The 14,904-nt window shown below is 32.6% G+C and overlaps 1 pseudogene; it reads right to left on the bottom strand.

The window, feature by feature from the left end:
- Window positions 1-2,800: 2,800 nt before the first annotated feature.
- LOC125930458 (ADP-sugar pyrophosphatase-like) lies at window positions 2,801-4,333 on the bottom strand (annotated as a pseudogene).
- Between the last annotated feature and the right edge of the window lie 10,571 nt (window positions 4,334-14,904).

Below are 14,904 nucleotides of genomic sequence, written 5' to 3'. Positions count from 1 at the left end.
AGAAATTAACATGAAAGGATTAAGAAGGATATCTATCAGCATCCTTCACCATATTAACAAATGAAAGGAAAAATCAGTTATACAACCACATCCATTAAATTACTGCAAATTTAAAGGACCATTTTGTTTCTAAGTTTTGGGAGGGGGGTGGAGAAACAGGCAGAAAGAGAATCCCAAGCAGGCTCCACACTACTGGTGCAGGGCTCAACACAGGGCTGGATCTCACCACCCATGAGGCTGTGAACTGAGCTGAAATCAAGAGTTGGATGCTTTATCCGACTGAGCCACCCAGGTGCCCGTAATTTTTTAACAAGAATTACTAGCAACTACTTGGAATGAATTATAAGTTTTGATTTCTTCCCCTCTGTTTACTTCTTTTATAATTTTCTATTTTCATTTTCTTAAATTCATTTTGTTGCATTGAAGTACCTCCGTATATTTTTTTTTTCAGGAATATTCACAGTTAAAAAGCTTTCTTAGTCTTTGAAAACCTGAATATTTCCATCTTCTTAGTTCATTGAATTATTTAGTATAGAATTATAAAATCAACTTATATCTCCCAAAAGAAAGAGTTGTACCTATTGCTCTGTTGTTATAAGCAATACATTGATCATTTAAAAAGACTAAAATAGGGGCTCCTGGGTGGCTCAGTCAGTTAAAAGTCTGACTTCTGATTGGGTCATGATCTCACTGTTCTTGGGTTCGAGCCCCATGTTGCCCTCTGGCTCTGTGCTGACAGCTCAGAGCCTGGAGCCTGCTTCAGATTCTTTGTCTCCTTCTGTCTCTGTCCCTCCCCTACTCATGCTCTGTCTCTGTCTCTCAAAAATAAATAAATGTAAAAAAATTAAAATGAATAAGAAGACTGAGATATATACACATATACATATACATATACATATATATTAAAGTAATATATATACACACACACACACACACTAATTAATCATTGTGATTTGCTATAGTAATTTTAGATGGTATTGTAAGAATAAAAAAGTTTTCTTCTGTTCTTAATTTGCTAAGAGTTTCTTTGGTCATGTTATATTTTTATTATTTCTTGATTTATTGGTATTTAAAGAATATTGAGGTATAACATAAAGTGTTATGTTAGCTTCAGGTACATGATATAATGATTCAGCAATTTTATACATTATTCAGTGCTCACCATGATAAATGTATTCCTAATTCCATTTATTTATTTCATTCATCTCTCACTCTCCTCTCCCCTGGCAACCACAAGTTTTTTCTCTGTATTTAAATTCTGTTGTTGTTTTCTTCGTCTTTTTTTTTTTTTGTATGTTTGCTTATTTTGTTTCTTAAATCCCACATAAAAGTGAAGTCATATGGTATTTGTCTGTCTCCATCTGACTTATTTCACTTAGCATTTCACTTATCATTATACCCTCCATATCCATCCATGTTGTTGCAAATGGCAAGGTCTCATTCGCTTTTTGTGGCTGAAAAATATTTCACTATATACACACACACACATGCACATACACACACACCCTATCCTTTCATTTGTTGATGAAACTCCATACTTTTTTACACAGTGGCTGCACCAATTTGCATTCCCACCAACAGTGCACAAGTGTTCTTTTATCTATACATCTTTGCCAACAGTTGTTATTTCTTGTCTTTTTTATCTTAGTCATTACGACACATGTGGGGTGATATCTCATTGTGGGTTTGGTTTGCATTTCCCTGATGATAAGTGATGGTAAGGATCTTTTCATGTGTCTGTTGGTCACTTGTATGTCTTCTTTGAAAAATGTCTATTCAGATCCTTTGCCCCATTTTTAACCAGATTATTTGTGCTTGGTGTTGAGTTATATAAATTACTTACATATTTTAGATATTATCCCATTATTGGATATATTCTTTGCAAATATCTTCTCCCATTCAACAGGTTCCTTTGTCTTTTTGTTGATGGTTTTTCTCACTGTGAAAAATATTTTTATTTTGGTATAGTCCCAATAGTTTATTTCTGCTTGAGAAGATACATCTAAAAAAATGTTTCTATGGCTGATGTCAAAGAAATCACTGCCTATGTTTTCTTCTAGGAGTTTTTTTTTTAATTTTTTTAAACATTTATTCATTTTGGAGAGTGAGAGAGACAGAGCATGAGCAGGGGAGGGGCAGAGAGAGAGGGAGACACAGAATCTGTAAGTTATTTCAACTGTAGTTCAAAGAATTACTATTAATTTTATATAATCTGCTTACCTAAGTAAAATCATTATTTCTATTACTCAGAAGTCTCTATTAATAGTCCACAGACTTATAAGGAGGTGAATTAGAACACAAATTATTTTGTGTAAGGGTGATACCTTGTATGCAAAGGGAGACTGAAACTGAGAGATGCCTTATTTTGCTTCTGATCTGCTTGGTCAGACAAAACATCTGTTTCAATTAAATTTTAAGAGAACTCTACCCGGTAAATGTTTGATTCTAGAGTTTTATTTATTCTATATTGGTCAATTATTTGTCTGATCCATTGTCCACAGAACATAAAAACATCCCTAGACCACTTCTGCTTTTTCCTTGAAAAAATAAGAGGCCTGCTGGAATTATAAATGCTGGGGCAGAAAAGATGACCACAAATAAGTAGTCTTAGGTGCAAACAGGTGTTAGAACTGCATGGGGTAAAACACTAGTTTTGACATAAGGAAGAGTGTTAAAAAGATCTTTTTTCAACTATTTTCGGATTGCTGTCTAGGATACCCTGACTGGTTTCAATCTCCCTGAAGGAGCCTGAATTTGACACTAGAATTTAGGTAACAGTAGAGGCTCGGCCCATTTATAGTCAATTGTAGGAACTGTGAATTACCGTGAAGTTCAAATATGCCTAGAAGGGGAGATTCAATTGTTCAAAAATGAAGTCTGGTGGTCAATAATCATCTAAGAATGGTAAGCTGGTATACTGTGTTAAATGAACAAATCAGTAGAAAAAAGTGTTAAATCTAAGAGGTAATTCCAGATGTCATACATATCAAGTAGTTTTTGTTTGTTTTGTTTGTTTTTATGAATTAGGATCTCAAAGGTCTAAATTGTCTTCAAGGCTTCCTATTATAGGTTAATGTTTCCTGAGATTGTTGCCAGCTTCCATGCATAAGAGAAGGCTTGGAATATGTGTTTACTATTATATACCTTCCGAAGATGCTTGTGACTTCTTCCATTCTCTCAAGCTGCAAAATACCTCTCTGTCTTAATAAATGAGTTTCTGCGTACCCTTCCTATACCCAAGCTGATGATAGGGCCCTGTTCCCATTCTTCATCAACTTTATTTTAGGCAATAATCCTAGAATGACACAGGTGCCTCTCATTCACATTAACTTCCCTTTCACTTCAGAACCTATATACCTCCTTGTCTACTAGCATCGAAAATATTTCCCATAACTGTTCTGTTCTCAATGCTAGCTTAGCACTGAATCAGATTTGACAAATAATCTTTGTCCTTGAACATGACCTCACCTTTTTTTGGCTTTTTCCCAGGATCTAATTAATATTTATGTTCTGTCATTGTTTCAGATACCACTCCACTTGTGGATTTTTTTTTCATTCTCCACTGCTTTAATTTTGTGAAAAAAGTAATTTCAAATATATATTAAACTTAAGCTGAATGAAAATTCTTAATGAAGGTGGTCTGGTGATTTTGTTTACAAAAACATGGCAACTGTTCCTTGGCCTTAAAAATGTCAAAAAGGATACCTTAAATGGCTTTGTGTTTGCATGCGTCAGCACCAGAACATAGGGATTGACTCTGGCATCCACTGTCAGAAGTTCTTCAGCTACCAGAGTGTCAAGTCTCTTAAGCAGATCATTTCAAAGACATCACTTACACAAATTCTTCATCTCTGGATTTGCTTTGAGTCTTACATTTTCAGCATTATCTCCATTAAGTCACTGTGATGAAGTGTGTATACAATTTGACATACATGGATCCATACAGAGAGCTGGAGAATATTGAAAAACATCAGCTTCATAGCCAGTTTCATCCTCAAACTCCAGAAGAGTAGCTGATTCTGGGTTTTCATGATCATCCAAGAGAACTGGGGGATAATTCTAGGCATTAGCCTCCTATAGGCAGTCAGAACTGTTTCCCCAGAATGAGGCACTCACCACAAGTTCTTTTCAGGGGTGAGATAACTGCCATACCATCATTCAACTGCCCTTTTTCTGGTTGTACTTTTTACAGTTCCCAAGTTCTACATTTACCAGTAGGATCCATGTACATTGCCTTTTCAAGCTTGACCCATTTTCCCTCTGAAATGAACTCCTTTGAAATAAAAGCCTGTTTGGTATATTGAGAATTGGTTCTTGGTTTTCCATTTTCAAATCAGTTAGTTTTCAATGTCCTCAAGCAAGAAGTTCATGGCCAGGGTTTGGGGTAAAGGGAAGGTTATACCTTTGGAAAAGGGAATGAAAGAAGAAAAGACAAGTCCAAGGTAACAGTCTCAGAAGGTGCCAGTGTTTCACAGCCCCACCAAACCATTTCAGCCTTCTCTGCAATTTTAAGACAATAATTTGTGTTGTTTTCAGCCATTAAATTTATGGTGGTAGTTTGTTAAAGCAGCAATTGGAAACTAATGCAGATGGGAAAGGCCATCTTAAGAAGAAGAATCTGCAAAATCAAAGACTTGAGTCATGACCTTTTCAGAAAATGAGGGGGGTGTGGAGTGTTTTGAGTCCATATTCTGGTATAAGAAGGGCTGAGGAACAGATTCATACCAATTGAGGTAGGAAAGGTTACTTAAAAACAAGACAAAGGTCTTCTGCATTTTTAAAGTAGATTTCTATCTTATAAAATAATTCTGGCAGTAATGAGAAGAAATACTGGAGGTATAAAGACCAAGAAGATTCTTATATTCACTATGATTTTACCATATTCTAGCCATATTAGCCTTTCACAAATGCTTAAAAGAACACAAGAGGAGGTAGATTTAGTTGAATCTAAAAATGTCCTCTACCATGCTTTTTTCTTTGTTCATAATGATTCCTTATTCTGTCTTCTTTTCTTGTAACAGTGAGCATAAAAAAAAATCATTACAATACAAATAGCAGTATACTGTAATTTCTCCTAGGTAGCTTACCATACGGTACCTGTCTCTGTTATTTAATTTAACTTGATCTGTTGAAATTCAGGCTTGTAAGGGCTCATATGTCATACTCATTAAAATGTCATATTGTTTAAAGAATCTAATTCCAAAGAGATCTGCATACTTTAATAAAATAGGAAACATTTTTATGCTCTACAGCTAAGAGGTAAAAATTCAAAAAGTGCCCAATGAACAAAATAAAATGTATTTTACATAATATTGATCATTAGGTAGAACAATAGGCAAATCATTTTGCCTATTCAAATCTTTGGTTTCATAATTCATTTGTCCAGGAAAGTACAACTGATTTTGGATGAATACACTTAAATAACTAGAGCAATGTAATTTGGCATTTAATTTGTCTACCTATAACAATAAACAACTTAAAAAATAATTCGCAATCCCAAAGGATACGAAAGTAAAGAACATTGCTGCTTATTCACCATTAATAATAAAACGTGCAAATTAGCACAAACTTGACCTATTATTTTATGCTATCTAAAGCATAAATTTTTTAAGTTATCTAATTTAAGAAATATTGCAGTGAAAATAGTATACATATTTTATTTATAACTGAAGAGTTCATTATTTTTACAATGTGAAATCTACATTTATTTTAAAAATCTTCTTTGAAAAATTCAGAAAACTGAGACAAAAGTTGCATTTTTAATTACCTAATATTTTAATTTTTTTTAAGATTTAGCTTTAAATGCAGTTGTAGCTATACTGAAACAATATTTTGGAATTATTATTAGTTTGTTTTGTGAAGCAAATGACCACTCTTGATTTTAGGCATAGCGTTATCACCTGTTTCACGTGTTCTCCTTATTTCCATCAATCTTGTGTATTTAATTAATACTGATGAAGGTTATAAGAAATCCCTTGAAGATATTTTGGTATCCTCAGAATAGCAGACAGCGTAGTTGGAGGCACAGAGAAATTTGTGTGATCTGAGGTTTGATTTGTATCCAGTTGTTTAGGTTCTCTAAGTATCTGCTATTCAAAATAATAACTTATCTTTTTATATGGTATCTATATTACTAATTCAATTTTCTATTCTTACTAAACTGGCTAGAATATTTAGAATATGCTAAAAATATTGTGTTAAGTAGAGGTACCAATATCTTACTCCGGGTTTTGATATTCATGACCAGTGCTTCGCTTTTATTATGATGTGTACAATTAAATTTTGGTAAAGTTTATCATATTTAAGTGCTTTTCTTATAGTCCAATTTCATTTAAATTTTTATTTGAAATATTTGCTCAAATTCATAAAATAGTTTTTATGTTTATTTTTTTAATTAGTCTCTGATGAAGGAAAATGAAGTATGCTTATTTTTTTAATTGTGCACTATAATAAAGATACAACTTTATAAAGTTGTATCTCCTATTTAAATTTGTGGACGTGAGATTACTGGGTTCAAAGGAAATACATTGATTAGTTGGATATTACCAAATTCCCTTCCTTAGGCATGTGGCATGCCTCAGTAATTCATAGGAGTGCTTTTTTTCTCACACAGCCTTACCACAGAGTGAACTGTAATATCTCTATGTATGTATGTATGTATGTATGTATGTATATATCTATCATCTGTCTACCTACCTATTGATCTACCTATGTATCTCATAGTTTATCTAAATTTTGCCAGTCTTGTAAGTGAAAAATATCTCAGTGTAAATTTTACATTTCCCTTATATATGAAAAATTAAATAACTTTTCATGTATGCAAGGCCCTCTCTGCATTTTTTATATTTTTATGTTTTTGCCTACTTTTTGGAGATTTTTTTAAGACTTTATTTTTTAAATAGTTTTTGTTCACAAAATTGAAAGGAAAAATACCTTTGATCCACTGTATTGTCTTTGCTTCTTTGTGAAACAGTAGTTAACTATATTTATGGTGCTCTTTTTCTAAGCTCTAAAGTCTGTTCTAATTTTATTTATCTGTTCTTCCACAAATACCACACTCTCTTGATTACTGTAGCTTTTTAAAAATTTTTTTTTACATTTATTTATTTTCGAGAGACAGAGACAGAGAATGGGTGGGGAAAGGGCAGAGACAGAGGGAAAGAGAGATTCTGAAGCAGACTCCAGGCTCTGAGCTGTCAGCACAGAGCCCGACACAGGGCTTGAACTCATGAACAGCAAGATCATGACCTGAGCCGAAGTTGGATGCTTAACCAACTGAGCCACCCAGGAGCCCCTTACCGTAGTCCTCTATCTGTTCTTCTCCTTCAATATCATGTTGGCTATTTTGGTTCCTTTGCTTCTCCATACAATCTTTAGAATCATTTTTTTTTATATCCGCAAAATAATTTTCTGATATTCTGACTGGGATTGCATTAAATTTATAGATCAAGTTTGGAAAAACCGGCATCTTGACATTATTGTGTATGCTTATCCATGAACGTGCAATATATCTCTATAGTTCTTTGATTTCCTTCATCAGAGCGTTTTGGGTTTTCCTTATATTGATTTTATATATATTTTGTTAGACTTATTCATAAGTATATAATTTTTGGTGCAAATGGTGTTGCTTTTAATTTCAAATTGCACTTGTTCATTGATGGCATATAGCAAAATATATTTTTAAAATATTTCTTTATTTTTGAGATAGAGAAAAAATCATGAGTGGAGGAGGGGCAGAGAGAGAGGGAGAGAAAGAACCTGAAGCAGGTCCCACACTCAGTGTGGAACCTGATGCAGGACTCAATTTTATGACTGTGAGATCATGACCTGAGCTGAAATTGAGTCAATTGCTTAACTGACTGAGCCGCCCAGGCACCCACTATAGAAAAATATTTTGCATATTAACTTTGTATACTGAAACCTTACTGTAATAGCTTACTAACTTGAGGGTTTTTTTGTCATTTTTTTTTCATATGTCTACATAGACAATCATGCCACTACAAAGACAGTTTTATGTCTTCCTGTTAAATCAGTATACCATTTGTTTCCTTTTCTTGTCTTATTGCACTAGCAGGAACACTGAATTTCTCAGCATTAATTATGATGTTAGCTATAGGTTTTTTGTAGATAAACTTTATCAGGTTGAGGAAGGTATGCCTCTCTTCCTTGTTTACTGAGAGTAATGTTCATGAACAGCTGTTAGTTCTGTCAAATAATTCTTCTGCATATATTGATATGATCATGTGATTTTTCTTTTCATTTAGTTGATGTTAAGGATCGCAGTTATGGATTTTCAGATATCGAACCAGCCTTACATATCTAGGATAAATTCCATTTGGTCATGGTGTAAAATTCTTTTTACATATTGTTGGATTCCATTTGTTAATATTTTGTTGAGAATTTTTACATCCTTGTTCATGACAGATATTGACCTAGAGTTTTATTATAATGTGTTTTTGTCTGCTTTTGGTATCAGAGTAATGTTAGCCTCAAACAATGAGATCGATGTAGTCCCTCTGCTTCTATTTCCTGAAAGAGATTGTAGAGAATTGGTATAATTCCTTAATTTTTTGATAGAATTCACTAATGAAACAATCTGGATCCAGTGCTTTCTGTTTTGGACTTTTGAATTGGCTAACAGTCAACAATGTGTTGAATATTAATGTGAAGAGTAGGATACCCTTTACTTTTCCTTTTTTTTAATGTTATTGGAAATATCACTCATGTTACTGCATTTAGTAAGATTCTGGTTTTAGGGTTAAGATTATATAAATTACATAATTACGTGGGTTATGTTAAAAATTAAATATCAAATATTATTTTCTTGAGGTTTTTTTTCCTCAACCAGGAACATTTATAAATTGAGCAAATGTCTTTCCATCATCTCCAGAAACAACTAGATAATTCTCTCCTTAGATCTGTTAATATAGTGTGTAAAAAGAGTTAACATAGCAGACCAAATTGCTATTCTTTGACAAACCTGCCTATAAATGTGACCCTTGCTGGCATCTAGGAACTTGGATTTTGGAAGGATCACCATTGATTTAATGGATGAGTGGTTCACTGCCTAAATTCTCTGCACAAGCAATAGGGCTTACATTAACTCCTTTATTTTCATCTAGGAGTCTAGAATTTTGATAAATGCTGAACAGAATGCACATGTGTAACCAGCCTGTCTAGGAAACCCTGGATATTAAGTCCCTGATGAGCTTTCCTGATCGACAAGATTTCACAAACGTTGTCAAAACTTGTTGCTGAGGGAATTAAGTATGGCCTGTGTGAGTCCACTGCAAGAGAAGTCTTGGAAACTTGTACCTGTTTTCATCTAGAGTTTTTTTCATATGCCTTTCTCCTTTGCTGATTTTCTTTCTATCCTCTTACTGTAATAAATCATTGATAGTGCTGCTATAAACATTGGAGTACATGTGCCCCTATGAATCAGGGAATTACAGTTTTCCACAGTTTTCCATACAGTTTTCCACAGTGCCTGCACCTAGAGTAGGGTCAATTTTGAAATCATAGTTTCCTAGAAAGTTCCCATTTCATCTTTCAAATATTTTGCAGAAAAATGTTAAGATTTTTAAAGATATGTATTCAATTTTCATTATTACTCCCCTCTTATCCTTTCTGATTACTTATGTTTTCTTTATCTAGTTATTGGTATTTTTTGTGAAAATTTTCTAAAAAATATAATTTTTATCTAGTAATTTTATATCAGCTGTCTTATCTCTACATTGTTGATTTTTTCTTTTCTTTTCTACATTTTTAAAATTTTGCTTCATTCTTGACTCTTTTGCTCTTTTTGTTTCTCTTGTTTTTCTATCATCATACTATTTTTGATCTAGGAATTTCATTTACTTACACTTTTAATATTTATTAATGAAAGGGTTTAAGATTTTCATATATTATGTTATAGAATGCTTCCATCCTCATTAATTTTTGGAAAAATAATTAATTTTAGATCATATTTTACTTTTCATTAAAGAGTTTAAAAGATAGAAAAGTTACAGAAATAATGGAGATATAGTTTACATACAATTATAATACATTACAAACATTAAAAAGCTCACTTGTTTTAAATCTCTAGATTAACCATGAACAGCTGCAACAATTGTGCAGTTTAATAGCTATAAATAGTCTTCACCTTTTACTAGAAAACTTCCTAAAACAGAATATGAAACAGCTTGAAACTAAGGGGAAAATCATGTTTTTGAAATAGAGCATCTTGACTTTCCTATTTCTACCTGATAGAGGCCAAAGAACTTCAATAGTTCACAGGCTATGCTGAGACAAATTAGAAAGAAACATAAAATAGAGATATTTGTGTAGAGTACATTGCCCAGAGATGCAACAAATTGGTCTTTCTAAAAATGATATGGTGCAATGGAGACAGCTAAGAGCTTGTTAGCAATTCCTACAGGTCTCAAGGGGTTTAAACTGTTCAGAAACAGAACAGAACATGGTTCAGTATATTTTCACAGACATTCGAAAGTTTTTGCAAAAGTCACTCTGGAAATCTTCAGGGAAAAACATACTTTGCTACTGTTTCCTGATAACTTTCTCTATCCTCAGAATAATCCTCAAAACCATCTTGGATTGGCCCCCATAGCCCATGAATCTGGCAATATTGATGGGAGCCATGCCATTCGGACAGCTTGACCTGACTGAAGCCATGTTAGTGGGTAAGAGTGTTTGTCACTTTTTAATTATGGTAGGCAAGTTTCCTGAAGTGACACTCATTGTGAAATATGTTCTGCATATTTTTGTCTTATTTTTTCTTTTTGTTACTTACCTGCATAGAAGCATCTAGTATTTAATGATGATTCCTATATTTATATCTCTTATATTTCTCTAGCCTCTTGATTCCCCCTATGAATGTATTCTCCCACATCATCTACTTCCTTATATGATCATTAAAAAAACGTTTCATTAGTTATTCCATGTAGTTTCCCCTCAGTAATTGATTAATCTTGTAAATCTTCCTGGTCAAGACACCACCCTCTCTCACCTAAATTATTTTAATAGCTTCCTAACGGGCCTTTCCGATTTGTTCCCCTAGAGTCTATTCTTAACATGACAGCCGCCATGATGATAAACAGTGTCCCTCCTTTGTTGAAATACTTCCAATATAATGGCTTCTTGTATCTCTAAGAGATAAAGCCAAATTATTTAAAATGACCACCAAAATCCAACATGTTCTCTCTCTATATAGCCTTTCTCTCTAATATCTCCCTGACTTTACCTCCTACCACTTCTCTTCTTCTTTAGCATTTCACCTTCCTTGGATGCAGTCCTAGAGGTATTACATTGAGTTTGCTGCCTGTTTCTTCAGAGCTTTTCCTCAAGGCAACGGAAATGGAGAAAGAGTTTGTGAGATTCTTGTAGAAAGTATATTATAGTTCCACTTAAAACATTGTGAATATTTAGTCATTTTTTAGGGACTCTTTTTTCTCTTAATAAGTAACAGAAAATTTAAAATGTAGTTTCAGAAAAAAAAATATCGAGATCAGAAATCTCTGTTCACTTACAATTGTGGATAGTTATTTAAAGCATATATTTAAATTTCCATTACTAAACTTAGACTTTACAGTTATCACCTTGCAGTCAAAAGCTGCTAAATTATATTAGCCTACCAAGATAAACCAGTTAACTAAAATAAATTTTGTCAAGGTTAATATTTTATTTGAAAAAACTATGCTACAAATGACTCTTTCATAGTAAATATTATGTTTGTCCATATTTCCAGGCCTTTTTAAAAGATATACAGAAGCATTTCCAATAACTTATAAACTCATGGAATTTTAAAATCTCTTCAGAAAACAATTTTAAAGAAAAGGGGGCAAGTGATTTTGGGGAAACATTTTTATTGAGTCTTAGATTATATTATCTTGCTTAATTATTATAAAATCAATGTATTTTAACTCCTTTTAAGGGAAACTGAGTCTCAGAAAGGCAAAATGGTTCTTTCAATGCTATACAGCAAATATGTCTCAGAATTGGGACTTAAATAATTTGTCTCTAACTATAAACATTCTGCTCTTCTCACTGTGCCACCCCATGGTCTCTTAGCCAATCGTAACTACTTTTTATATAATGACCACAAACATGTATTCATTGGTTTTAAAATCTTTACATATCAGAAAAAATCTATAATATCTGATAACATATTAAATTGAATTTGTTAAAATAATAAGGCATTTAAATATACACTATGGTATATTATGTAGATATTTTAAGTGTAGCATTTTTTTCTTAAAGGAAAATTTTGGCAATTAGGATAATTTTAGAAAAAGGCAATATTCTTTTCCTGGTGTATAATTTATATAAAGTAAAACTCATTACTTTTGAGGTAGCTCTGTAAGTCTTGGTAAAAGTACTCAGAAGTGTAGTTATCACTTCAATGAAGATACAGAACCCTTCTATCACTCCAAAATATTGCATCCTGCCTCTCTGTTTCAATCCCTACACCCACCTCTAACTACTAATAATCACTGATCTGTTTTTATGTGTTTTTGTTGTTGTTCATACTGTTTTTCCTTTTCCAGAATATCATATAGTTGGAATCATGTTAAAGTAGCCTGTTGAATATGGCTTTTTCACTAGCATAATGCATTCGAAATTTATCTATACTGTTGCATCTATCAAGGTGTTGTTCTTTATCATTGGTGAATAAATACTTCATTATATGGATACATCACATTTGCTTATTCATTTACTTTTTCCTTCCATAATTTGGCAATAATGAGTCTAACTACTATAAATTTTCTGGGAAGATTTTTGCTTGAACATTAAGTTTCATTTATGTTGGATAAATACCTAAAAAAGGGATTGCTGGGTTGTATGTAAATGTTGTATGTAAATGTTGCTTAAATTTATATGAATCTGCCAAACCACTTCTAGAGTGGTTGCACTGTAAAAGTAAATTTAATATTGTATTATGACTGTACCTGTTCAACAACTGAATTTCCTAATACTAGTACCATATTTTAATCTACTATGAAAGTCTATGTTCTAGAAAAATTCAGCAATTTACCCTAAATATTTTCCACTTAGTCAAGTTGACTTCACAGTATTTGGACTTGTATCTTAATAGTGGAGACTTCAGATAATAATAAATAACAAACTAGTAGTAAGTTGAAATATTTTTTAAATGAATGTGTTCAGTAATTTTCTCATTTATATGATTAATATGTACTTCAAAAATTCTAATTAATTCCAATATTAAAGTATTATAAATTAAACCTAAATCTTTTGAATAATTAGAGCAACTATATTAAAGCTGGAATTCAGAAAACTTTCTTTTAGAATAATGTTCAACTTGAAATAAAGTAACAGTCAGATCTTCTTATGCAAAACAAATTTAGCAACGTTGATGTGACAGCCAGTCTTTCAAAACTACATTTTATTTTCATATGCCTATTCAAAGGGTATATTAATATTTGTGACAATTGGTCTTTTTCTAGAAAACTCCCAACATGTGGGACATTAATTAATGGCCCAAAATGGAAATACGGCAACTTCTGCACTTGGAGTACCATTTCCCAAATGGATCTAATGTTGGTTGTATCACTGAAGAAAAGTCTCATTAGGATCACATGTGTGTCAGCCCTTTGCTGTTTGACTATTCTATGATTTGATCATGAAAATCTTGCTGAATGCAAAATATACCATAAATGTGATGGCTAAATCAAATGACCTTCTTCTACCATAACCTCCTAACAATACTTGTGGTTGACCAACAACTTCATCTTAAAATATAAGAACTGTTTAAATTACTTACCTCTGTGACTATTCCTTCTACCACAATTAATTCTTTTTACTCCCTATATCTTATGGGCTGTTAAGTTTCAGTATTGATAACATAGTCTTCTCTCTAGACTCCTAAAATTTTGAAATCTTACATTTTCCAAGTTTATAATTTATATTACCATTATCTCCTTTTGAATGAGTGTCTATGCCTATTTCTAATGATTCTTCTGAGCTTATGTTTCACTCATCCTTCAGTATATCTACCATTTGCTCCTTTTGAATGAGTGTCTGTGCCTATTTCTAATGATTCTTCTGAGCTTATGTTTCACTCATCCTTCAGCATATCTACCATTTGCTCATAAGCAGCAGAAAATTGCAACCAAAACCGAATACTTCATTTTATCTCATGAAATACGATTCTTCTCCAAAAGCTTAGTAAAATTCACCAAGTTACCCAGGATGGAAACATTGATCATTAATACTCTCCCCTCTCTTTTATCTACCCAACTATGATCCTATCAGGTTTTCTCTCACCAAGGCTAATCTTTTCCAATTCTTTCTCTCTTCTTTCAAATATAGCATTCTACTTCAAGTCCTCATGCCTATTTCCTTGATCATTTAATGTTCTCCTAATTGGCCTCACTTTTTAAGCCTTTATCCCTTCTTACTTTATATCTCTCCAAAGTGAATGTTCATTTACTCTGTATATTTCAACAACTGCTGTGGTTTCATGTTTATAACAAAGTGGGGAAGAAATTCCATCACCTGTCATCATGATGTCAGTTTTTCTTTCCAGCTTAACTTTTTCTCTCAGTTTTTAGAATATCTGTGTACAAGGGATATTAGACTGCTTAAATGTGCTTTAGATTTATTTTTAGTTCCTCTGTGACTTTCTTATGCTTATTTCTGATTCTACTGTATTCTCGTGTGTGTGTGTGTGCACACTCACACGTGTGCATATGTACATGTATCTCTAGAGCATACCAGTACTTTCTATTTCCTTCTGTATATTTTTACATACTTTCCAAGCTTTATACAATGGATATAATTTGCATAAGAAATTATACATGATTCCTGTTGATAAGGAAAATAGGTTCAACAATAATCTTTAATACAAATATACCCTTATCCATCTTGAAAGTAAATTTCATTGCA

This window comes from Panthera uncia, chromosome A2 (assembly GCF_023721935.1).
Source record: "Panthera uncia isolate 11264 chromosome A2, Puncia_PCG_1.0, whole genome shotgun sequence".
NCBI classification, from domain to species: domain Eukaryota; kingdom Metazoa; phylum Chordata; class Mammalia; order Carnivora; family Felidae; genus Panthera; species Panthera uncia.
This window is presented reverse-complemented; position numbering and strand designations above follow the sequence as displayed.